At 34.5% G+C, this 25,513-nt stretch overlaps 1 protein-coding gene and 1 long non-coding RNA gene across 5 annotated transcripts in view; one reads left to right on the top strand and one right to left on the bottom strand.

Annotated features, from left to right (window-relative positions):
* LOC144373208 (transport and Golgi organization protein 1 homolog) overlaps nt 1-25,513 on the top strand; it is a 161,641-nt gene that overhangs the window by 91,473 nt on the left and 44,655 nt on the right. The gene's annotated exons all lie outside the window — the stretch shown is intronic.
* Nucleotides 7,968-25,414, bottom strand: LOC144373210 (uncharacterized). Of its 3 annotated transcripts, none has more exons than XR_013432972.1 (5): nt 25,265-25,414; nt 22,687-22,817; nt 19,519-19,691; nt 12,288-18,926; nt 7,968-11,075 (listed from the first exon to the last, which is right to left on the bottom strand). It is a non-coding gene; the product is annotated as an uncharacterized LOC144373210 (long non-coding RNA). The 3 variants fall into 3 exon arrangements; XR_013432971.1 differs by having other exon boundaries at nt 25,269-25,414; XR_013432973.1 differs by lacking the exon at nt 12,288-18,926 and having other exon boundaries at nt 7,968-12,223; nt 25,269-25,376.

Genomic DNA, 25,513 nt, shown 5'->3' with positions numbered 1-25,513 from the left:
AATAAAAATTTTAGGACTCATCATTGGACTTAAAGTTATTAAGAAGTAAAACCCAGACAGTTACAATTCTAAGTGAATTACATTGGAAATGCTGTGGTATCTAGTTGTAAATACCCTGAATACAAAGTAGAAAGCTTTGTTCCCAGAACAATGTGGACCTCATTGGACTAGCAGTATTTTGAAAGTCAGCACCTGTGACATCAGACAATGGTTCCTACTTTTCCAAGGACGTAGATAAAAAGCAGTATTAAAATTATCCAACTCTTATCTACCTCTTAGAACACTTTAATTGGCTACTCCACACCATCCTCCATTAAAGATGATGCACCATTATTGGAGGTTCACTCTAGAATCATCCTGTAAGTAGTGGAGTACCCACTAGGATCCTATCCCTCACTTTTTCTCTTTCCACTCAATTCCTATGTTTTAGGTGTTGTCATTTAAATCCCATGGTTCTAGATATCATTTTACATGGTAGTAAATCTCAAATCAACATCTTTGGTAACTATTTTCCAACTAAGTACAAACCATCATCATCTGTCAGCTGAGACTCTTTAAGTTTCCTCTACAAACTACTCTCCTCAAATCAACTAGACTGACTTTGGCAAAAGGTATAAGTAACTACTGATTTCTTGCTTAAAAGACCTGTCAGTCAATCCTGCTGCAAGAACAATACAATCCATCTCAGATCAAAAATAATTTAAAAAGATATTTCCTATCCATCCACCTGGACACACACACACTCATACATAAGAGTTATTAAGCATGTTTAAATGTTTTCTAAATTGTACATAACTTTTTTTGTGTTAATCGTGGTGGTAGTACTAATGATGATGAAGATTCTGATGAAACAATGCCCTGACAAGACCTTTTGTCCTGGGAATACCAGTAGGTAATTCCAACTAACAATGTGACACATAGTTTCTATCCAGAACTAAGATCATATATTTGCCCTACATTGGGCTCAATTCTCTCAGTGATAATGTGGTTAAAAACTACTGATTTTATTAAACACTGTGTAAAAGATTTATAAATGCTACTACATATGGATTTCTTAGCAATGTATAGAGTGCACCAGATGACTTTAGAAACTTTGCTTAAATAGGCAGAACTGATATTCATTTCCTCTTTTCTACTCTTTTTATTTATTTATTTATTTATTTTTCTTTTTTTAATTAGTTGCTCATGACAATACAATGATCTTGACATATCATACATTTGAATCAAATGTTACAGGATCTGATTCAAGTTACTTACAGAGGTATTCTATCTCTAACTTAGTTAACTTTTCTGTTTTCATGTATTTTAGTTAATTTCACAATTTTGTGGGTTAACTTTTCTGTTTTCATGTATTTTAGTTAATTTCACAATTTTGTGTACTCTTAGACATTCTTAGAAAGTAAACACATATGTGCTTATATAATACATATGTATGTACACACAAACATGCAGATACATGTAGATACTAATAATTTTCTCATTGAAATTTTTGTAAAAACATTTTAAAAGACTTAAAGAGATACAGCATACATATAAAATATTGAGTTTTAGTAGTGTAGGTTTTGTAAGTGCTGAAATTAATAAAGCTGAGCTTAGCTGAGATCAAGTTTGAAGGTTCAAATTCCATTATTCTCAATCTTGTTTTATTTGTCTTCCTGAAGATCTCAATAGCTTTAGTCATAAGCAGATTTTTTCCTCTCATAAAGGTCAGCTTCTACTACTGAAATTCTGATTCAGCACAATAATTAGACTCCTGTTACTAGGCAGATGAAATTTTCAGAAGATCCTTCCCATATACATAGTCCACTTAATATCAACATTTTCTTCATTAGAATATTACCAACTTTTCTCACTTCCACTGAATTGAGCTCAATATGTGTAATATTGCATAATTTGATGGCAATTTTGTTCAAAAATTGTAGTCTTAAAATATTTAAAAGAATAAGTGTGGTTCAATCACTTAAGAAATAAAATATTTCAATTCCATTGAAATATTCTCTAAATAGTAATCATTTTGCTTAATTCAGTATTCTTACAGTTTGGTAAGAACTTACATTATGCTTTATTTCTAAAATATACTTTATATCTATTTTATTAAAATCCATTCAAATGTTTTATTGTCTATATTGTTTTCCAAATTGCTAATTTTTCTTCAATGTCATTTTGAGAATAATACACCTTGACTATCTTACTAATGATCATCCATCTCACACATATTGAATAAATTCTACATATATGTGTGTATATACATATAAATATACACACACTTATGTATGAACCTTTTTACTTTATGAAAATATAAAGGTAAATATAAATTACCTTTAAATATAAAAATTTAAAGGTTGCTGCTAAATTTTCTTTATTATAAGTGATTCTATGAGCATATGGCCTTGTACAGCTGCCTCTTTAGAGAAAAACTGTTGGGTTTTGAAAAAAAATATATATATATACACACACATACATATTAAGTTTATCTAGATATCATAAAGTTACTCTTCAAATTGGTTGTATTCATTTAAATTCCCAATAACAGGACACAGAAATATTTTTGCTCCATATCCTTGTCAAAACATGTTATTGTCAGACTTAAACGTTCCCAATCTCTTAGTGTGAAATGGTTTCTTATAGTAGTTTTAACTTGCAATCCTCATATTACTGTTGAGATTAAATATTTTTACACACAAATCACGTTTCCTCTTCCTTCAATTTTCTGTAGCTGTATTTTGTTCATATTATTGGATTACTTTCATTTCTCTCCCTCTCTGCTTCCTTCTCCACTTTCATCATTCTTTCTTCCTTCCTCCCCTCCCTCCCTCCCTCCCCCTCTCTCTTCCTTCCTTCCTTCCTTTGTAAATCAACTACATAACTAAGCATGCCAATTTAGTTGAAATGACATTCGAAGCCAACCTCTCTCAGGGAAGTAAGCAGTGTGTTGATTTACATTCTAGTATAAACTTCTAATCCAACTGCTGATCAACAACAATCAGCTAATTGGCTATTTCAAGAAACATTTTCTATTACATAGTATTAACAGAATTAATTTGGTAACAGCTTTCCCTTACTTTTCTTAAAAGGCTTATTTAGTTTGTACTTATCAATTTCTTGAATGTTTTGACAATTAAAATTAAATCACCATTTTTTTCCTAATAGTTTTTTTTTTTGGTGTGTATTTTTGGGGGATAGATTTGAAAGTTCTGATGAAACATTTTCTACTTGTTATATGATATTTTTTTTCTTCAGTTACTATTAGAAGAAATTTTCCAAGTCATACAAATTTTACATTCATCCATATAGGGAAAGTCATTGTATTTTCATATCACTTGAAATCTCTTCTATATCCTTAATATGAATGACAAATTTCATGTCTACAGATTGGGTAGGGGATGCCGGTATAGCTAGTGAAACTTTATGTCAGTGTGCATATGGGAGGATGTTTTTCCTATATTTTTACATTTATTTTTGCCCAGAATCACACATTTCTCTTATTTTTTGCATTGAAATTAATGTATTATTGCCTTGAAGATCTTTCTTCCTTATAACTCATTTTTATCCTTTAGTATTTGTTTTCCTTTTGAAAGACATGCTTGAGATTTTTCTCAGATTTGAATGTTACCTCTCTGCGAATGTTTATATGCTGCTTTTTTCTATAATAATACTTTGACCATGTACAAAATTATAGGTTTTCAATTATTGTTTTTCTCATAGGTTGAAAGGTATTATTTATTCTTTCTTGAAAATGACTTTTCAAAACTCTGGTGTTAGTCCTGGTCATCTTTTATTTCTTTCTGTCACTGTTTAAAATCTCCCTGGCATCTTTTGTGTTTTATAGTTTTAATTCTATGTGTCAAGGGATGAGTTTTTCTCTTTGTCATGTGACATCGTTTGGAAGATTTGTGAATCTCCCCAAATAGAGTTATTTTAATTATTAGTGATCTACTTACACATTTAAACTGTGACTATTCCATATCATTTATCTTACTTTGGTGTTTTTAATGAGAATATTTTCAGGACATATAATGTGTTTTATTGCTAGATACTAAAGTTTCATGAATTAAATTAAAAACTGGAAATTATTTTGTTTATAAAACATGTGTGAAATGGTGATATAACAGAAATATTTAAGGAAATATATTATTTGAAAACTAAAACAAGAGAAATGTTTAAGAGTTTCACCACAGGTAGATGAGAAATCAAACACATATAACTTTTCCAAGAAGATACTATCTTTAGTCATGCATTTAAAAGCTCAGAAAGAAAATCTGGCAAAGGAAACTCATCTTCATTTTGTGAGCAACAAATAGAAACACATTTGCCTCTATCTACTGAAAAGAAGGAAAAATATTAACCACTGAATGTAATATGGACAAAGCCTTATCTTTAATTATTCAAAATTAAATGTTCACCTTTCATGTGAAAGAAAAGAAGGGTATATCTCTACAGATTGTTGAAGAAACTTTATTTGGTGTTTTAATCAGCTATTGGTTGCAATGTAGAGAAGGAAAGGTTTATTTTGACTCAGGGTTTCAGAGGTCTCAATCCATGGTTTTCTGAGTTCATAACTCTGGGTTAAAGGTAAGGTAGAAAATCATGGCAGAAGGGTAAGAAGGGGATATGGAAATCAGGAAGCAGAGAGAGAAGTCTACTCACTAGGGACAAAATATAATTCACAAAGGCAGGCTCCAGTGACCTACCTCCTCCAGCCACACTTTTCCTTCTAGAGTTACCACCCACTTAATCCATATTGGTGGATTAATTCACTGATTAAGCCACATCTCTTATAATCTAATACTTTAGCCTCTGAATGTTCTTGTGTTGTTTCATACATGAGTATTTTGGAGGACACTGCATATCTAAACCATAACATCTGGGAAGCAAACAAGGTAATTGGAATAAGGAAAAAAACAAAAACACTTTCATTGTGCAAATTCTGTAATTAATACTTAATTCTGTAGAGATGACCTTAAGCATTTTGTCTATTGTTAATTACTATAAAAATAAAAACATTTAAACATATTTTAATTATTTTTTTCCTAACAAAAAGTGCCTGTTTCTTTCTTAACTTGAAAATTACCTTTTTGGTGGTATTTAAGGAACATTATGACATTATAGATTTCCTGTGCTGAGGCATCATGCTGATTCATACAAGTAGAGAGAAAGTATCACACTATGATGTGCCAGCCTCTGAGACTGAGGAGACATATTTTCTTAACAAGCCACACCGAGGAATTTTCTTCAGTGTAAAATCTCTTTTATTTTTTTTTCCAATATGATTCTTCTAAAATACATATATTTCAAAACACCTCACTGAAAAAAATTTTTACTGGGTGTTAAAGGAAATGATCTGGATTAAAATACACATATCTGATCAGTACATTCTGGAAAACTGATGTCATCACATGTGAATAATTTTAAAAATACCTAAAAACTTTAATTTTAAAACTGATACATTTTCAGAAAATTATTAAATATTATGTTGAATTGTTGCAATTGAGTTAATCAGGATTTTGTAAGTATTTTGTATTAAAATTTAATATTATTTGTTTAAGGATAAAAAAATTAAGTGTACCATTTGAATTTGAATAGTAGAATTAAGAAACTAAGAATAATTAAGGAGAAAGGCAAGGGAATGGAACAGTATGAGAAACACAATCTATCTCTCATCACTAATCATTACTGAAAAACTGTCAACAGAAAATGTCTAAATGTCTTCATTATCCAAGAAACATAAATCATGAAGTAGTAGTATAAGCCTGATATTGGGGACATGAGGGAAACACAAAAAGATTTGAGAAATGAACAAGTAAATGTGGTTGCCACTAAGAAAAACTGTGATTGAAGCAGCTACCAGATGGATCCTTCTCATTAAATCTTCTATATGCCTAGGTTTTTCTTTCCTTTATTTGAAAACCATGTTTATGCATCACTATGGAAAATCATCAATAGAGTTTTATCAAGTTGAATATATCTATCATAGGGTCCTACTCAGTATACAAGATAGTTCTGTGAACTGAGGTTTTTTAAAAAGAAAATGCTGTAGGAATTTGTACACCAAACTAATACCTTTGTTAGTTTTCAGTATCAACCTGAAGAAAGATATGTTCATGTTTCTCGTCTTGGGTCAGGGGGTTATTATTTCTGTACTAACATACATGCTATATAAAGAGCTATGAATCTTTTCAGGAACATTCTTGATCTGGTTATTTATGTCTATCCTGTCTATTAGAAGCAGGCATGAAATTTTTTTCATTCAATGTAGCAGTCTACATGGAACAACAAAATGAATGTATTCTTTAACTCATAACTTCTATATCAAAATATAATAATCATAACACAAGCACATATGTATTTTGTATTCACACGTTTTTCTATTCATTTTCATATTTAATTACATAGCAGAATATAGAATTCAAGCAGAATATAGAATTTCTCTAAAGTCACACAATTAGCATATTGAACAGACTACCGTTGTCTTATTTATTTATCTATTGTGATTTTCTTCTAGATCTCCAATGACATTTTTAATCTCATGTATTTGAGAAGCCTTAATTGTCACTTCTAGATAATATTGCAAAATGTTTTTTCTCTTTTTGGGGGTGTTATTTAATTAATAAATTAATTACTATGTTAATAAATTAGGCAAGTATGTTGATATTTCCAGTTATTGATTATTATGTAACAAACTATTCCAAAGTTAAGTAGCTTAAAACAACCACCATTTTTTTATGACCCATCAAGAATTAGGGGGAGAGTTCAGCTGGGTAATTGTTCGGCTTCTAATGTCATTACTCTATAACACTCAATTAGCTAAGAGTTGTCTGCAGCATCCAATATGACTTCACCCACACAATGTGTATAGCTGTAAGGCTAGACTCAGCTCACACTGTTGACCTACCTGCAGCTTCTTCACTATATGATCTCAGGGTTTCAGAGTTTCTTAAGTAGCTGCTGGCTTCATATAGTTGTTGGCATTATAAGAGGTTTTGGTGAAAGCTAAGAGCCCTTTCTTCTTTGAAAATCCTAGACCAATTCACCCTATTCCACTTGCCAAGCTAATTAATTAATCCAGCTTGTTTAAAGGGGAATTGAATTTTTCCTGCACTCTCAATGAAAGGAGTAGCAAAAGATTTGCCAATATCTTTAATCTATTATGATAATTTGGCAAAATGATGCTTCATATCAGTATTCTCTATTTCTCCTAAATTTTTGAATTTTAATATACAAAACTCAGAGTATGTGCTCCTTCATCATTCCACACCTTTGTCTTCAGATTTTCAAATTATAGCCCTGTCAAAATCATGTGCTTATTAAATTTGAAAATGTATGGCTGTGAATGTGTATTTCACACTTTTATTTTTATTCTGACATACTAAACATTTTCCTACAGAAAGTTTAAGAATTGATCTTGAACAAAATTTATAAATTGGTATAAACAAAATAAAAATCGTGAAAGATGCTGAGAGATTGAACATTTTCTATTGGAGTGTATGAAAACTTTAGCCCCCAAGCACTCCCCTCTGGTCCATCTGAAAATCCCAAATGGGCCAATAAACAGTAGCTAAGCTGAGACTCCAGGCTTGCTTTCCCTGCATTCCATCCCCTACAAACATCTGTTTCCTCCTCTTTTCTAACATTTTTAATAGTGAACAGCACTGAGCTAGGTACTTGTCTATGCATGTATGATGTAATATTTACAATTCTTATTTACTAATTTAATATCAAATCTAGGCATTAATTTAGTAATCCAATGAAGTAAGTGAGATACAATTTAAACAAAGAAATAATAATAAAGAATCTTATATTTACATTCTTCCCAAATTCTCAGATTTTGTAACAAAGGACTAGAGAATAGAAATATTGAAAAATGGCAGATTATAACCATTTTGTGAAATAGAACATTATTTTGACTCTAACGTAAAATATTATTTATATTAGCTATCAATGGCTGTATGCCATTATTCAAAATTTAATTGCTAAAAATATTACACACATATTATTTCATAGATTTTGTGGATCCAAAATATGGATGTGACTTAGGTGGATCCTTCTTTTACAGGCTGCAATGCAAGAGTTGAGCTGAAGCATCATCTCAGGCTTGAATATGGGTTGGCTCCCCTTCCAACTCTCTCAGTGACTGTTGATCAGGTTCATGTCTCACAGGCTGAGTAAGGTAATTCGTTCCTTGGTGGCTATTGATGCTGCTAGCCATGTGGACTCCTCATAGGACAGGCCAAAACACAGCAGCTGGCTTCATCAGAATGAGCAAAAGAAGCTCCAAGACATTAGGACACTTTTTAAAAAATGATTATCTATTATTACATGTAGTACCACACCATTTTTAAAAATTTTGTTTGTTTGATTCTTTGTTTGGTATGCAGGAGCACTTAACCACTGAGCCGCATCCCCAGCCCTTTTTATTTTTTATTTTGAGACAGGGTTTCAATAAGTTGCTTGGAACCTTGATAAATTGCTGAGGATGGCTTTAAACTCATCATCTCCTGCCTTAGCCTCCCAAGTTGCTGGGACTACATCACTTTTGCAGTATTTAATTCCTGAGAAGCAAATCATTAGGTCCACTACATACTCAAGAGATTACCAGAGTACTAATACCCTATGCAGGGATAACTGGAAGTCATTTAAGAAGCTGTCAAGGATAATTATGAGCATATTTAAAACTTTTAATTAATTTACACTTCTCTAAGATAAATATATTGTCAGTTTTTGTAAGTGTAAGCTTATTTCTTGTCAACTGACATATTTGAATTATGATGTGTCTTTATTTCAGTGGATAAGTGTAAGAGTATAAATCTTTGGTTTGAGTTCTTTTATTTATTTATTTTATCTTTGCTTTTTCTTAGCCTCAAAATACCAAAGCTCAATGAATCATCCCATCTTCATTGTGTTCAGCTCATAAATATTACAAAATATTTATACCTAGAAAAATCACAAAGTATTTATACTTAGAAAATGTTTTTTTTTATATAATCTTTCAAAATCATGTACAATGGAAGTATAACCCTTGTATACATCTAGCCAAATGCAAAGCACATATTTTAGTTTCATTAAGTGTTATTTAGGGCCGGAGCACAAAATCTATAAACATGGTTCCAGAGTAAGATACACACGGCATATGGTGTCTTAAGTAAGTTGAAGCACATAAAAGGAAAATCTTATAATTGTTACACTTAGTAAAATTAGCACAAGCAAAGTTAAATAAAAAGTTTGAAATTTTTTAGTAGTAATATGAAATAAATATTATTTATCTATAATAAATGATATTTCTATTATTATAATGATACTTCTGTTATTATTATTTCATTGATTCCGTAAAATTTATAAAAAAATAGAATATTATGTAACATTGGAATAGAAATTCTCTTGTTATATAGTTGATGATTATTACCAAAACAGGATTGACATAGGTGACAATGTTAGTTGAATATTAAATGACATTATGTTTTCTACCTTTCTCCTTTAACTTTAAAAAAATTTGATATTCATCTTTAATGACCACGTAGAAGATATTAGGATATATAGATCCTGAAAAAAATTTAATTTGAATGTTTTGGTTGTACTTATGTATAATTAATTCTTTTATTTATATAGAATTCAAGTACTTTATAGAAAGCTAAACATTTTTATAAAAAGCATTTGTATTTTTTTCACTTTTCCTTCTTTGAGATCACTTTATTCATTCTTGGCTTTCAGGGTATTTCCACCTTTTCTGGGCAGTAATCTGTCTTTACTTTCATTATATTATGGGGGAGAAAAGATGCTCTTCAAAGGATAGGATCACCAATAAAACTGTTTATGACAATTTGGAATGGAAAGATTATGTGAAGAAAAATAAAAATGTCAAAGGTCTGCATGTCAATGAATTAACTGGTGGGCACATGGTCATAAGATTTCTAACAATGATGGATGATGTTATACTGAAAAGATAAACATGGAAAATTAGTCTGTTTTTACAATAAGCAGGTCTTTACTTCCTTAGTAATTCCGGTCCTTTATTATCATTTTATAAGGGTGAATGTTAAAATATTTTGTTAATGTACTACTCTTAGAATCTATTTCCAGATTAACAACAACAACAAAAGCCTAATGCAAATGAAAACATTGGATTACTATAAAACCCATTATGTATTTTATCTACAGTTAAATAGACTTATTTGTATAAATACCTGTTTAATTTCATCAACTTATAATTAATAACTTTGAAGTCTGTTTAATTTTTGTAAATATGTAGATAGTATAGGTAATACTATTTTCCTGCCATGCTAATACAGTGTTATAACTCTGATTTCTATGACTTTTGTTGCTCCCACAGTTCCAACTAGTAGGAAATCCCAAACCTCCATCTTCACACAACTTCCCCCCATCCATTAATTTAGTTCCTTCTGTGGGTTGAATGTTTGTGTTTTCCCACATTCATGTAATGAAGTTCTAAATTTGACTATTTGACAAATCTGCTATTTGACAATGTTTGGAGGGGCTTTACTTTTTTTTTAATTTCAAGTACAGGATGTTTTATTATGAACATTTCCAAAATACAAGTTTTTAAAAATTCCATTATTAGTATGTACATGCTTGCTCCAGTAACCAATATTTTTAAAAATATTTAATACTCCTGCTTTGCCAGAGAGTGAAGCATTGTTCACCCTTTCTATGATTCTGTAAACTAAGATGCTTCTTCCTCCTGTCCCCAGGACTGTCAGAGTTGGAGAGGAAAGGCTACAGTTTCATTCACTTCCCACAGCAGGTTACCACAAATGTTTGCAAATTCTTTTAGAGGAAGATAATAAAAGATGGCATATCAGAAGGCCTTACCCCTTTTCAAAGACATCTGCAATATCTCTCACCCCACATGCACTTCCACAATGTGATTTTGTCACCTACTTTCTGCTGCTTTCCCAAGAAATGAAGTCTTTTTAATCTCCTTGAATCCTGGTGATCTACAACTACACAGACCTCTAGAATATGGCAGAAAAGAAGTTGTGTCCATTCTGGGTTCAGCCATCAACTGGCCTAGCAGCTTCTGTATCCTTCCATTTGGATCACTTAGTCTTGACTTGTTCCATCTGAGAAACCAAACAACGTGCTATGAGATTTACAAGCCAAGAGGAGAGACCACATGCAGGCATACTGATTGACCAACAACCACTACTGCCAGCCACAAGAGGCTGCCATCTTGGATGACCAGGACAGTCTAGTCTTCAGATGACTGCAACCCCAGCCACCATCTAACTGCAATGACATGAGCTATCCCCCAGAGTGTCATTTGTTTTTAATCAATACAATTTAAAAAAAATCCTCGTTGGGTGATGTGGCTCAAGCTGTACCATGCTTGCCTGGCATGCGCTGGGTTCCATCCTCAGCACCACACAAAAATAAAGATGTTGTGTTCACCAAAAACTAAACAAATAAATATTAAAAAATTCCTTTTCTCTCTCTCTCTTTAAAAAAAATCTGACTTAGTCCTATTATGATGTTTCACAGATGGTAAAATGGATGCGCAAAGAAGAGTGGGAATTTTGAATTGTTCCTTCATGGACACAGTCACCCATGTGGTGGCCAGGTCTGATATTATTATATATACATGACAAATTGGAATAGGGGTATCTAGTTATCTATTACTGTAAAAAATTTTCTCTAATTTCAGTGGATTAAAACAACTATTTATCATCTTTTACCATATTTCTGTGGGTTGAGTGGATTTATTTAACCTTTAATTAAGTTTTAGTGAGGTCAAAAGGTGAGTTCTGATCCAGTGGGATCAGTGTATTTATAATAAGAGCCTCCAAAATTCCCTCTCTTTGTCTGTCTCTCTATCTCCTCTCTCTCCTCTCTCCCTCCTGCCTGCTTCTACTATGTGATGATAGAGGCAAAAAATGGTTATCCAAAGTCAGGAAGAAAACCACCATGAAAAGCTGAGTTGGCTGGCAAAGTGATCTTGGAATTCTCAGTGAGAAAATGAATTTCTGTTGTTTAAGTCCCACAGTCTGTGGTATGCTGTTATGGCAGCCTGAGCTGACTACAGCAGCCACCATTTCACTCAGTCCACAAGGTGCCCTCAACTTTCTAACAGGAGAACCAAGAACTACACCTGGAAATAAATTCCTTTTATATTTCCTTCTTTGTTCCTTGATGAAGGATGGGCTGCTTTTCCAATGCTGTCAGAAGGAACTGTTTTAGTTGGTTTTTTTTTTCATTCTTGAGACCAAAAGACCTGACAAGAACAATTAAAGGAGAAAAGTTTATTTTGGGGGCTCACAGTTTCAGATGTCTCTTACCATGGATGGTGAACTCCATTCCTCAGGACTCCAGGGGATGCACGACATCACAGCAGAAGGATATGATAGAAGAATTCAGGTCAAGACATGGCTACTGAGAAGCACACACAGAGATTCCACTTGCTATGGACAGAATGTATACCCCACAAGCACACCTCCAAGTACCCACCTCCTCCTGCCACACCCAACTTGCCTACAGTCACAACTCAGTTACTCCCTATCAGGGGAGATTACTCACTGATTAGGTTAAGGCTTTCATAACCCAGTCAGTTCACTGCTAAACTTTCCTGCATTGTCTCACATGTGAGCTTTTTGAGACATCTAATAGTGAAACCATAGTAGGACCTGACAGGCAATGTCTCAAAGACTAGAGTGCTGCTGGCCCATACTAAGCCCCTAGGATGACTAGCTCTTGTATCTTAGAATTTCATGTTAAGCCATTTTTTTATACTGTGTATCTGCTGGCTTAGGGTATCAGAGAATGGAGGATTCCTAGAGAAAGGAATGAACGCTTCTCAAAGAACCATTAGGCTCTGGACCCACATTCTGAGTCTCAAGACTTCCTTCATCATTCTTGTTTTCTACCTAATGACACATATGTCACAAAGACCCGTATAAAGCATGCCTTTTGTTATTTTATTAAACTATGAAACTTACAACTCTATTTTAAATTGCATTATCTTAAAAATGCTCATATAGGAGCTGGGGTTGTGACTCAGTGGCAGAGTGCTTGCCTAGCACGCATGAGGAAATGGGTTTGATTCTCAGCATGCCATATAAATAAATAAAATAAAAGTCAATTGACAACTACCATGTTTTTTTTTTTTAAAGTTGAGGTAACTTTTGAAAATATGTGAGTGAATGTATATGTGTTCAACATATATATTAGAATATATAATTATACATTTTAGTACACTTACTAATATAACAGCTGGATTGTTTTGATATAATGGAAAACATGAGTAATTTAATTTTTGATATAATGGAAAATATGAGTAATTTAATGTGTTTACTTCATAGTTAAAATTTTTTATTGCATAGAACAATTTTCAAGGTATAGGTTTATAAAATTACTCAGGGGATATACTTCAGGGAACTATCCATGAGAAAGTAAAATTATCAGGGAGTTGAAGTTTACTAATAAAGTTCACAATGATTACTTATTGAATATGATTGAATTTGACCTACACTTTTCTGGAGATATCACATCACTACCACATTAAATAATGCTTATAGTGTGTCTGAAGAACTAGAATTTCTTATATTATACCTCTGTTCTATCTGGCCCAAAATATAAGTGTCAATCAGAAGATGAAAAGAGAGAAGTTGTGGAAACTCACAGGTCATTTGATATCAGTGAACACAGAACTGCCACTGTAAAGAATTTGAGTAAACTGAGCTAGACCTTCAAAGATTGAGTGAGCTTAGAAATCATATTCATATCTCACTAAATTTTTGTGAGAGTGAATGAGTTTGTACATGAAATATCTGGGGAGCAGCTCTGCCTATATTCTTTGGAGTTTTATAGATCTTTATAAAAATTTCTAATTGTGTAATTTAGGCAAAAATTATTAATATCTCTCTCCATCAATTTAATCAGCTTTAAATTATTTTAAATGACTGCCTCAGAATTACTTTGAAAATTATATAATGTGTGTAAGATCTTCATGCCTTAATAGATTCCCGGAAAATGATAAGAATCATTACTTGAGAGTTGGGAACACTAACTTATTGCTTCTCATATTTATTTCAGCAAGGAAAGGTGCACATTAATGAGAACATCACATGCCGATGTGGTCTGAGCCTTTATTTTGTACATTTGTTCTGTCAGTCACATGGGTTAGACTGCAACTTGAACTTACACCTCCTCTATCCAGTTTATGAGCTTGGGTGAATAAACACTTAAAATATTATACAACCAGAGATATGAAAAATTGTGCTCTATATGTGTAATAAGAATTGTAATTCATTCTGCTGTCATATATAAATACAAAATACTATGTAGATGTAGAAAAGAAAGGAAAAGCATGTTTTATAATTTATTTTTAATTGGTAAATGAAGGAAATATACATATGCAATATAAAAATGAGAGAGGAAAAATCAAAAATAAATTTAAAAATTAGATTAGCTACCTAATTACAAATAAAAAAAAATTCAAGACTAACAGTCAACTTGAATTCTGGTTCCTTTATAGCAAGAATTATCTTTATTCATCTTCATATTTATAATGGTCCTTCACTCAGCACTTTACTCAATAAACAGTAGTTGATTGACTGTCATTTGAACATATGCTGACAGCTTATTTCAATTGTTCATATCTTAAAATAACCCAACACATTAAATATCTCTAAACAATGTCTTTTAATGATTGACAAGCTTTATTAATTAATATAGCTTGTAATGGACTTATTAAGATCAAGCATAATTGGGTTCCATTTTGACACCTTTGAGTAATACATTTTTTATCCATTGTACTGCTTTTTAAGCCTTGGCAATCTTAATGGCATGTCTGAGTCACCTTTTCTGTGGCTTAATGCAATATCGGATAGAGGACATAATGAGTGGAAATGTATTTAAAGGTACAAATATGCTCCTAAATTATCATTCCATTCTGTGACATTTGGTAGTTAAAATCTATTCCAATTAAACTCTTTTGAGATAGTAATTTATGATGAGAAGCAAGAATATTCAAAATACTTAAATGCTCAGAAGCTTTATTCTATTAAAAGCATAGATGTCCAAGAAAGATTTCAGAGCATATCTACAAGAAGCAGAATCTGCCTATGGTAAGGATTATTAGTGACATTAAGTTTACATAAAGTATTTATATTTCTAAAATATTGCTAATGTATATGGTAAACAATATAATTCCTCATTGTGGGGTATATTTAGATGACATTTTCAAACAAATAAACATGGATATGTTTAAGCCATTTAGCTAAGGTTCAAATATTTCTTATCAAAATTTAATTAAAGTTTATTTTTATATATATCAACCTTTTTTGGTTCAAATATTTTGCATATGGATTAAGTATCACTAGTCAGGATGAGTAGTTTTGTTTAGTGGAAATATGACTAAACAAGATAAAATTGAAATTGTTTTATTTATTTTAGAAAATGGCTTGAAGATGCAGTTCTCAAAACGAATTCCATGAAGTGTTTGAGTTTAGGTGAAATCCTAATATATTGAATCAATATATATTCTCAGCAACACTGTGTGTCTGGCAGGAAATGAAACAGACAAGGTAGTTGCCCTTGTGGAACTGATGTTGAGGGACTTCCATCTCAAAGAAATGAACATACACTTAATAGGTTAGATTATGATAAGTGTAGAGAGCAGGATAAAGCAGTTTAGGAGGTTGGAGTGCAATGACATGAGTGGATAAAATTTTACACAGTGTATTACTGGAAGGTCTCTCGAATAAGTAGTTGTTAGAGCAGATGTAATGCCGTGTGAGTGAGCCATGGACTACCTAGTGGCCGAGTCAAGAAAAGAACAAACATAAGGGCCAGTAGTGTTAATGACCTTGGAACTGTAGGATGGTTGAGGAGTCCAGTGGGCTTGGGGAGGAGAAGAGAAAGTTAGAAGATGAAGCTAAAGATGTTCAGAGCAGTGAGAATGGTGGACATTGCAAAGACTTTGGAATTTATTCTGAGTGGGGAAAGTGGTTTGGGGAGGGTTATGAATAGAGATGAAAATGGCAATGAATAATTGGTAGCAACTATGTATCACTTCAAAATGTTAACCATATTAAAATGCATTATATCAGTATGATGTTATATATACATTATTGGATGTATTAAATTCTTATTTCAAACATGTATCATATTTTGAGAAAATATAATAATTATTTTTCCTAATTTAAAAAATCTTGATGCATATTACTTTTGATGAATATGCTAAGAATACATTAAACATTTTAAACTGTTTTAAGGTGAAGTTTATTTGTAAAACTCTGATCTAGACACATAAGTTTGAAACATGTAATTATGCTACTTAATTGCCCAATCCTGAGTCAATCAACTGAATTTCTTTGTAACTTGCTTTTGTTTTTGTTTTTCTGCTATAAAACAAGTGTATTGGTTTGGATGACTTCCAAGGACACTTATAGCTTTCATGTCCTGTAAAATTTCTATTTTCCCAACTATCAGAGAAACTTCTAAGGAAGTAATATTCTCCAAAATCATATTTTAAATCTTAATAAATTTCAGAATTTGGAGAATCATTGATTTCTTGATGTAAACCACCATAATACTAGAAATATTCAATACTTTGATATTGTATACTTTGCTATTATAAGTAATTTATAAAACTATACTTTGTGTATACTTTGCTATTATATATACTTTGCTATTATACTTTGCTTTATAAGTAATTTATAAAACTAAATATACTTTGCTATTATAAGGTTTGGTGCAAGAAATCTATGAGCAATCTTATGCAAACATTGCAAGCTCCAAAAAGTGTTACTTTTTTTTTCTCTTACACACTAGAAAGCAGATATTTAAACAAAGGAAAATAGCTCTATAAGGCAACATACCAATGTGCATTAAACTCCTTATGACTTGACTTAATTACATGTATTCTTTTGTAATTTGTCCATACATTCTTTTTAATTTTCTTTAATTTTCCCTGATCAGACATTTTAAAAATTTTCTCTAAGACCTGAGGTAGTAGGACTCATTTACAATGTTCCTTTGCTTCTCTGGCAGCTTTATGTAACAACTGATGCTGAGCAATCTTTACTTAAAGTTCCTCATCCCAGGCTCCCAGTTGTCCAATTAAAAACAGAATCACTGCATGACATTTGAATTATTTTTATACACCCAATGAAACTATGTCCAGTTTCCATTTCTGCAACTACCAAGAGAGAATCCCTTGTAAACACATTTTTTAAATGAAATAAATTCAGGAATACATTCAAATTAGGAGCCAGATATATCTTTAAAATGAGTGTTGTTTGAATAAACTGAGATTAAGAAGCACAAGGGGCTGGGGTTGTGGCTCAGAGGTGGAGCGCTTGCCTGGCATGCTTGAGGCACTGGGTTTGATCCTCCTAGGTTTGATCCTCAGCACTACATAAAAATAAAAAAAAAATAAAAGGTACTGTGTCAACCTACAACTAAAAAATAAAATTTTTAAAAAAGAAGCACAAATATTCATTTGTGTATGTGCGTGTGTGTGTGTCTGTGTTTGTTGACATTTAAGGATGAGGGGACGTTTCTTTACTATGCACTTATGTTTCTAGTTTTCACAGATACTTTACAAATAGAGAAGCATGAGGTTATGTTTGAGATATGAGGTATCCCCCCAAAGCTATTATGTAAGACAATGCAAAGAAATGTGGAGGTGAAATGATTGGATTATGAGAGCTTTTTTTTAAAAAAATAATAAATTTATTTTTAGGTGGTGCTGAGGATCAAACCCAGTGTCTCACACATGGTAGGGAGAACTCTACTGCTGAATAACAACTCCAGCCCATAGATTATGAAAGCTTTAACCTGACAACTGATATGGATTAATCTGGCTATCACCATAATCAGATGGAGAGTGGCTGAAGGAAATAGATCACCGGTTCATGCCCTTGGGGTGCTGCAGTCTGACTGGGCACAAATAACTGGTAGGTCACTAGACACTTGTAGGTTCAAACAAGTCTCTTTGAGGTCTGGTGCTAAGTCCTGAGCTTCTTTCCTCTACCATGCCCTTCTGCTTCAACTTTAGGCCCAGAACAATGAACAGAGCCATTTATGGATGAAGTCCTCTCAAACATTGAAGGCTAAATAAATTCTTTCTCCTTTAAAATTTGTTTTGTCAGGTCTTTCTGTCAAAGCAGTAAAAATGATGACTAAAACACCTGACAAAGTGGTGTACATAAATGGGAAGAAAAAATATGTGAAAGACCTAGGGTTTAGAATAATCACAATTCTGAGGGGTGAGGGTATTGTGTTCCACTCCTTAGTTTTATAAGTAGAGTTTTTTTTTTTCTTTTTCCCTATTTAAGTAAATGTAAATGATTGCTTGTCATGGGTCCCAGAAGCAACATATCAATCTTAATAAGGATTTCTGTTAGTGATAACAGTAGGATGAGATTGGAAAGTGAGAATGCAGTGCTCGTTTATTGTGTGGTCCTAGTGCTAAGTAAATGGCAGAGGACATTTGATATGAGAAAGGAGCTATGATGTTTGTTTGGCAAGTAGAAAGAAACATTAGGGAAACGTGAATGACCAGCTAAAACTTGTAGACCAGCCTTTAAATTTTTATTTTGTGTTTTAACTGCTTATAAATCCAACTGCCTTACTCTCAAATGTTTACTCATAGGTTATGAAATCTCAAGTTTATGACATCTAATTCATATCATATTGTGGATAATGTCATTCCATAATTTCTGGAACAGATAACTTTGAATAGGAAATTGTGGTTATTTCCAAATGGCTTAAGCTAAATTGATCATAATTGACCACAGGTTGTCCATCATTCCTTGTATGAAAACTAATAAAATAGTTATTTGACTTAAAGACTCATTGGTCTTCAGATTTAGCATTTTCACCCATGAAGTGAAAAAGAATCTCTTATACAGCTAGATAAAGCATTCATGTAGTTGTTTTTCAATTTTCTTCTTGAATCACATTCTTAAGACCTATAATATAAAAAAAGTAAAAGGACTGTATTTTAGTCAGCTTTCTGTCACTATAAAAAAGTATTGGAGACTATCAACTTATAAAGAAAAAAAGGCTTATTTTTAGCTCATAGAGGATCCAGTCTATGATCAGTCGGCCCCAAGACTCTGGGCCAATGGCAAGTCAGCTCACCATGGTGGGAGTGCATGGTGGAGCAAAACTACTTAGCTCCTGATGAGCTGGAGAGCAGGAAGGTGATTGGGGTCCTAGTATATCTTTTAAGGGAACACCCCCAATGACCTCCTACTAGGCCCCTCACCTCTTAAAGATTCCATTACCCCTCAAAAGGCACTTTATCACATGGGAATTTGGGAGAATTTGATATCTAAACCATAACAGGCAGTTAGTGTAATACAATGTAAAATAAACACATAATTTTTTAGAATGGTAGTAGTATACAATCTATGTGATCTTTGAGGGAAAATCAAATTCTTAAGACATTGAAAGCATGATTCTAATTTCCTTAGCACTTCTAATAATTTCTTAATCTTTTTCCAGCAGTTGGTGACCATTCCAACTTGACCTATCTTTACAGACTTTGGTGGACAATACCTGGGATTGGTTCATAGTCTGAATGCTGAAAACTACATCTCTCAGACTCCTTTGCAGTTGGTGCTCTGCATGTGCTCAGGAATTTTCTACCACACACATTCTCATGGAAAATACAAAGGGAAGATCCTTCCACAAACTGCTTCTTGACTTTGACCAGAGGAGATTTTTAAACTCTGCGGTTAGGAAGAAAACATAAAGGTTATTTGAACGTGACACAGCAGAATGAGAACCATATACAGTATCTTACTCGTTCATCTCAAAGGAGTAACTAGGGCAACAAGAGAATGAGGAACATAAGAAAAATAGGTCTTACTTGCTGTCCATTTGCAACCTGGTGGGTACCAGAGTAGAGGCTTTCAAATAAAGTAAGTCCCACTGTGAGACACACAATAGCTAGTTTCCTGTTCTCAGGTTCAATAGTTAGAAAATGCCAAAGCTGGGATCTGAGCCAACTCTGCTCAGACTAGTGCACTACAATACCTCCACTTCAGGAGACGTCTGTATGATATACAATCACATCTTTGTACTAATATTTTTGTATCTTTTCTGGTTGGGCTAGGATTTGTGTCTTTGTTTAACTGACTCTGGTCTAGGGTTATGTTCAGTGTGTCTTAAACCATTCTTGTCTGGTGCTGTCTAATATGGGGCTGCTCTGTTCTCTATATCAGGGTCTTTATAATTAATTGCAAAAAATCATCAGTCTATTTATTGGTCTACAGTAACTAGAAATCCAGGTTATAAATATGCTGCTGACAGTCTTGTTGAAAGGATGCAGCCCTCCTGAACTTTCTTCCTGTAACCTAAAGGCCTCCAGGTATTTAGCACTCTGGGAGTAATGTAACTGAGGGCTTTCGGGTCCTGAATTTGTGTTTCTGAGCTCTTTGCTTGCTGCCTTCATGGTCAACATTGTCTTGCTTGAGGGGCTGGGGAGATTTTTTTTTTGAAGAAACAGGCACTCCTGAACACTGGGTCAGAGCTGAAAACAAATAGTTGTCATACTTCTTAGGAAGTATCACGGGAAGTATGCACTTAAATCCCTTGTCTGGGTAATAACAGTTCTGGTTTCTATGCTTGAATCATTTTATGTCCAAGAATCATGTCAATATTGGTTTTAAAATATGCATGCCATCCAAACTGGTTGTCTACAATTTTTCCATTGAAAGTGTTTTTCTTAACTAAATATTTCAGCATTTCCCCTCACATAGACAACAAAAAATGAGAAACTGAAGCTTATTATGAAAATAAACATTTAGACATCATCTGAAAAATCAAGATTAAATTCAAACTGATACAATAAATTATACTTTGCTTTTTTGACAGATCTCCAAAAATGCATTTTTGACACATTCTGCCCGTATATTCCAATTTACTAATTATAACTCAATTTAAAAATTTTTTAAAGACTGCCTGCTATCTGCTTTGTCCATGAGAGTATTCCCTAACCCTCTAACCCTAACACCCAACCCTAACCCTAACCCTAAATCATAACCCTAACCCCTAACCCTAAACCCTAAAACCTAACCCCAACCCTAACCCTAACCCTAAATCCTAAACCCTAACCCCTAAACTCTAACCCCTAAACCCTAAACCCTAACCCCGACCTCTGACCCCTGGCCCTAACCCCTAAACCTAAACCTAACAATAACCCTAACCCTAAAACCCTAACCCTAACCCTAAAATCCTAACCCCAAAACCCTAACCCTAACCCTAAAACCCTAACCCAAAAACCCTAACTCTAACCCAAAAACCCTAACCCTAAAACCCTAACCCAAAAACCCTAACCCTAAAACCCTCACCCTCACCCTCACCCCTAACCCCTACACCCTCAATCTAAACCCTAAAGCTAAACCTAACCCTAACCCCAAACCCTCACCCTCACCCTAAACCCTAACCCCAACCCCATCCCCAACCAACCCTAAGCCTTAGCCCTAGCCACAGCCCCTAACCCCTAGCCCTAGCCCCAACCTCAACCCTAACCCCTAACCTTAACCCTAGCCCCAGCCCCTAACCCATAACCCCTAACCCTAACCCCTAACCCTCTAACACTAACACCCTAACCCTAACCACCCCAACCCTAACCCCAACCCTACCCCTACCCCTAACCCTAACAACCCTAACCCTAAACCTTAAACCCTAACCCTAACAACCCTAACCCTAACCTGAACCCCTAACCTCTAACCCCAAACCCTAACCCTAAACACAAACCCTAACCCATAACCCCTAACCCAACCCCAAAACCCTAAAACCTAATCCCACCCCTCACCCTAAACTTAACCCTAACCAACCCTAACCCTAACCCTAACCGTAAACCCTAAACCTAACCCTAACCACCAAAACCACCCTAACCCAAACCCCTAACCCCCTAACCCCAACCCTAACCCCGAACCCTAACACTAACCCTAAACCCAACCCCTGACTCTAATCCCTAACACTAACCCTAACAATAACCATAACCCTAACCCTAAAACCCTCACCCTCATCCCTCAACCCAAAACCCTAACACCTACACCTTCACCCTAAACCCTAAACCTAACCCTAACCCAAAACCCTCACCCCTCACTCCTCACCCTAAACCCTAAACCCAACCCCAACCCTAAGCCATAGCCCTAGCCCCAGCCCCTAACCCCTAGCCCCAACCCCAACCCTAACCCTAGCCCCAACCCCTAAACCTAACCCTAACTCTAACCCTAACCCTCTAACCCTAACACCTTAACCCTAACCCTAACCCCAACCCTACCCCTAAACCCTAACAACCCTAACCCTAAACCCTAACAACCCTAACCCTAACAACCCTAAACCCTAACCCCACCCCTCACCCTAACCCTAACCAATCCTAACCCTAACCCCCTAACCCTAACCCCTAATCCTAACCCCTAATCCTAACCAACCCCTAACCCTAACCCCCAACCCTAACCCTAACCACCATAACCCTAACCTTAACCCTAAACCCTCACCCTCACCCCCACCCTCACGCCTAACCCTAACCCTCTAACCCTAACCAACCCTAAACCCTAACCCTAACCCCCTAACCCTTAACCCTTAACCCCTAACCCTAACAATTTTCTCCATTAAATTTCCTCCTGATCAATAAAGATAATTAGAAATGCAATATCGCATAGGCTTAAGACAAAAATAAAACCAATACAATTTTATGAAAAGTCTACTTACCTCTACATAACTCTTCAAAAAAGGGTCCCAAACTCCAGGAGTTTTAATCAATCCACAAATATTTACAGATGTCTTTCAGCTGTCACTGAGCATACTTTGGGTTGCTGAACTGTATGCATAATCATTTTCATCTGCTCGAAGATAAAAAAATTTTTAAAGTCATTTGGTGAAGGCCCAGAGTTCAATACCCAGCATCACAAAAAAACAAAAAAGAGAGAAAAGTCGTTTAGTATTGAGAACTTCTGTTAAGACAATAGTAAACTGAGCTATTGTTAAAAGAATAATACATCATGCTCAAGTGGGATCTACTCTAGGAATGCAAGGTTGGCTTAACAACTGAAAATCTCTTAATGTAAATAAAGATCTACTGATCTAAACCAAATCAGTAGACCAAAGAACAAAAACTACATGATCATCTTGTGACCATGGACAATCTAGGAACTTTCCACAATCTGATTAAACAGTATCTATGAAAAACCCACAGTAAACATGAAATTTAATAGTGATAGATTGGATGCTTTTTTTCCCTAAAATCAAGAACAAGATAAGAATGTCCCCTCTCACTATTTCTATTCATTATACTGGAGGTTTTAGCTAGGGCTTTCAGCAAATTATAGAAAAGACATCTAGACTGAAAAGGAAAACTATATTTTCTGTCTAGAAAATTCTAAAATTCCATTAAAATTTATTAGAATTAATAAATGAATTCATCAATGTTGCCAGGTACAAGATAAATACAAAAAATGAATTTACAATGAAGAAGCAAACAATGAAATTAGGAAAACAATGCCATTTGTAAAAGCATCAAAAACTAAAAATAAAAGGTGTAAGTTTTACGAAAGAGATGAAAAGTTCCATCTGAAAAGTAATATTGTTGAAACAAATTTCAAAAGACCCAAATAAATATAAAGACACCTCAGATACACAGGTTGGAAGACCACTATTGTTAAACTAGTCTACAGAGTCCTATCATTCCTATCAAAACCACAGGGAATCTTTTTGTATAAATGGACAAGCTAACTAACTGCATTGTAGGTTTTTTAAAATTATATATATATTTTAGTTGTAGATGGACACAATACCTTTATTAATTTATTTATTTTTATGTGATGCTAAGGATTGAACCCAGTGCCTCACACATGCTAAGCAAGCACTCTACCCATTTAACAACTCCAACCTGCAACTGGCAGTTCTTTTAAAGTAAAGAATAAATTTGCCAAGGCCTGTAATCTGTTCAGCTCAGTAGGCTAAAGCCAGGTGGATCACAGTTCAGAGCTAACCTCAGCAACTTAGCAGGGCCCTACGCAACTCAGTAAGACCCTGTCTCTAAATAAAATACAAAATAAGGCTGGGGGAAGTGGCTCAGTGGTTAAGTGCCCCTGGGTTCAACACCTGGTACCCCCCCACATACCCAAAAAGCATTTAATTATGTCAGAAGCAGCCAAAATAAATAATCCATTACTCAACTATTACTATGTTCCAAGCACATAAAGATATTTCCCCTTAATTTTAAAAAATTCAAGCCTAGAGAAAGAAACAATAAAATGCAAATAACAAATACAATACAAATAGTAGTAGCTAATATTTATTGGATCTTTACTACATACCTGGTCTATTATTTAATTTGGGGCTAGGGATGTAACTCAGTGGTACAGTGCCTGACTAGTGTGCATGAGGCCCTGGGTTCTATCCCTCCCACACAGAATCACACACACTCACACTACATACTAATTGTTTTCTTCCACATTATGTTGAAAAAACTAAGGGAGTGAAATTATGAAACTTGTCCAAGGTCACATACACACACACAAAATGAGGACAAGGAAATTCAGAGAACATAAAACTACTAGGCATGACTAGAACTAGGACAAGAGATAGGTAGGAGGCAATGATATTGCAGGTGGCAAACGAAACTAGAAATACAAATGCAAAAGCGAGTTTGGAATTAATCCTCAAGAGGCTCAGTTTCTCTCTCCCTCATTTCCCACATCGACCCAAGCATTAAAGCTTCTGATCCTACCACCTAGAATTTCTACAATATTTCCTCTTCTCTGGAATTCTACAACACCCTGAAATTGTGTTAATCACTGCATTAGCTTTCTAACTAGTTACCCTGCCTAAAATACTGCTTTTCCACATTACTACCAGAATTAAATCCTTTAAAGTCAATTTCCGGGGTTAAACACCTAAGTTTGAAATAATATGTGACTCTGAATGCGACCCAGCATGTACTTTGAGGAGTTATAACACAAATTCTCTTTTCAAATCCTCAAAAACCAGAATCAGTAACACATGGTTGCCACAGTAACCAAAGCTTCTCCAGCTGGCTCACATTTCCCAGAACCCAAGGTTTTAGAGCATAAGGGGAAAAAACTCGGAAGGAAAATCCTCAAAAACCAGAATCAGTAACACATGGTTGCCACAGTAACCAAAGCTTCTCCAGCTGGCTCTCATTTCCCAGAACCCAAGGTTTTAGAGCATAAGGGGAAAAAACTCGGAAGGAAAACACGGGTAAATCCAAGCACACCCTTTTTGTCTTCTAAACAAGTAAGCTCGCAATTATACTCGCGGCACTCACCCACCTACCGCCGGAGCTCCGCAGGAAACCGCCTCCACTCCAGAAGAAAGCTCTCACCGGAAATTGTGAGCGTGGGCTTGCTCTGAGCATGCCCCAAAACCTGCCTTGGGAGCATGCGCAAAACCTAGCCCCGCCCCAACTCCTCCTTTGAAGGTTGGAACGAAGTTGCCCGCCCCTTGAGCCGCTACCGGCTAACGGAAGTGAACCAAGAACTGACTATAGGATGCTGCCTTCCCATTTGTTTGGCCA

Source organism: Ictidomys tridecemlineatus, unplaced genomic scaffold (genome assembly GCF_052094955.1).
Source record: "Ictidomys tridecemlineatus isolate mIctTri1 unplaced genomic scaffold, mIctTri1.hap1 Scaffold_304, whole genome shotgun sequence".
NCBI lineage: Eukaryota > Metazoa > Chordata > Mammalia > Rodentia > Sciuridae > Ictidomys > Ictidomys tridecemlineatus.
The sequence above is the reverse complement of the archived record's forward strand: the minus strand, read 5'-3'. Positions and strand labels throughout refer to the sequence as shown.